Source organism: Macrobrachium nipponense, chromosome 2 (assembly GCF_015104395.2).
Source record: "Macrobrachium nipponense isolate FS-2020 chromosome 2, ASM1510439v2, whole genome shotgun sequence".
Taxonomy (NCBI): domain Eukaryota; kingdom Metazoa; phylum Arthropoda; class Malacostraca; order Decapoda; family Palaemonidae; genus Macrobrachium; species Macrobrachium nipponense.
In genome coordinates this window covers 43,991,731-43,994,230 of record NC_087201.1, presented here as the reverse complement: position 1 = coordinate 43,994,230, position 2,500 = coordinate 43,991,731, and positions in this window count along the sequence as shown.

Here is a 2,500-nt window from a genome sequence, read left to right as displayed (position 1 = left end):
ATATATATATATATATATATATGGATGTATGTATATATATATATATATATATATATATATATATATATATATATATATATATATATATATATATATATATATATATAAAGTATATAGATATTTCCGATGGGCAGGTATGCCTGCTTGAGTATTTCTACAGGTGTATCTCAATGTCGAGATGACAAGTTGCTGGTGTATGAAAACTCAGCGCTTGGTTTGTGTTTGTTTTTTTTCACCCAGAAACTATGCGAAGTTTCGTTCGCATCTCATGAGTTAAAATTCAGCGGTCGGTGGATATACCACCTTGCTTGATGACGTCTTGATACGTGACCGGGAACATGAAGGCATCGTGACAGGGATCTTGTTTGTCAGGCGATAAGGCATTCCAATCTCGAATCGTGCATGACGGAATCTATTGATGTGACGTCACTTTGATGCCGGACATAACGGACGTGCTTGCGTGTGTTCGTCACCATACATCTTCTTCGAGAGAAAATATGTGGAAATCTTGCATTCATACTTGATCTACTGTGAACGCTCATTTGAGCTGTGCGACCTTTTTTGGGGGGGAGATGGATTCTCCACGAACTGTTGAGAGTCAGTACCAAAAGTTGGAAACTTTTTATATACTAATTATATACTTATGCATGCCGAAGGGGGAATTATAACCAATAGCCGGATATTTCAAGGAACGGCGTTAGTTCTCGTGTTCGGCGGTTCAAGTCCATGAGACGGCAAAATACTTATCAACTATAATTTCATTTCGGTAAACATAGTATATGTACGAATTTTTATCACTTCACCGTCATTTATATATACGCATTAAGCTAGAAAAGTTCTTTAGTATTCTCGGAATTAATATATTTTCAAATACTATGTTAACCGACGGGGAACTTTTTTTAGTGGATTCGAACCAGAGGACAGAGGAGAAATCAGGACTTGAGTGAAATTACATATAGTATATCCGATGAAAAGCGAATTGGATATCAAACATCAATTGTAGCATAATTCTTGTACAAAAATCGACCGGGATATGACGACATACTTACACACGCACACCATTATATATATATATATATATATATATATATATATATATATATATATATATATATATATATGTATATATATATATATATATATATATATATATATATATATATATATGAATAACTTGATCACGAAAAGTATATAAAACGTGATGCTATGTATAAATAAAGGTTTTTTGCCGTGAAGGAAAAATGAAAAAGCGAGATAGCCGATACTTTCGGTCCGAACAGGACCGAAAGTACTCGGCTATCTCGCTTTTTCATTTTTTCCTTCGTGGCAAAAAACCTTTATATATATATATATATATATATATATATATATATATATATATATATATATATATCGAGCTACAAATGTCCTTTAATATCTAATTAGCTCTACCTCGGAATTAATATATTTTCATATATGCTTTACCGAAGGGGAATTCTTAGGCGACAATAGAATTGCCGGCCGACGGGCACGAACCATCGACATCTTCAATTCCAGGACTGGCAGTGAAGCCTTAGCCCACCCCGCCACCGCAAGAGGATATAAATTTATGCCGCCTCCCATCTCAAATACCTGTGGCATTCAGGTAATTTGTAGTTTTGGAGACTGCATGAAACCCCCTCGCCCTCGGTAGCGTTGTAGTGCTTTTGCCCGCACGTAGTCAATATATAAGTCATATCACATTACCGTGATTCATATACACATACCGAGCTACAAATGCCCTTTAATATCATTTGTAGCTCGATATACGTATATGAATCACAGCAATGTGATATGACTTATATGATGGCTATGTGCGGGCAAAAGCACTACAACGTTACCGAGGGTGAGGGGGTTTCTGGCAGTCTCCAAAACTACAAATTACCTGAATGCCACAGGTAATTGGGATGGGAGGCAGCATAAACATATCCTCTTGTGGTGGCGGGGTGGGCTAAGGCTTCACTGCCAGTCTTAGAATTGAAGATGTCGATGGTTCGTATATGAATCACGGTAATGCGATATGACTTACACAATGTAGCACGAAGGAACACGTGCTTGATAATATCCTTAAATCCACGGTAGTTAGGTGAGTGAAAAACTGGGGACTTGGTACAGGTACTTCATGAGTATATTTTACATTTTCAAGTTCATACTGAATATAATAGAAGTTGACAGATCTTTATATACAAAAACAGACAAGGGACTGGGGTTATAGTTTGTTAATCTTGGCGGCGTGTTCTTTAAGCAAAGAGACAAGGAGAGAGGATCAAGGAACAATCCAGGGTGGAGATTTAAATTCCTGGCTTCAATAAAAAAACGGTTTCAAGCAGATTCCTTTTATGGTGATCTTTGTAGATTATCGAGGAATTATCCCCGTTAATTGCATGGCCTGTCCTGAGGCAATGATCTGCAATTCCATTATTCTTTAATCCTCTTGATATGCATATTTGTGGTAAGAGCATCTAACCTTTTGTCTGTGGAT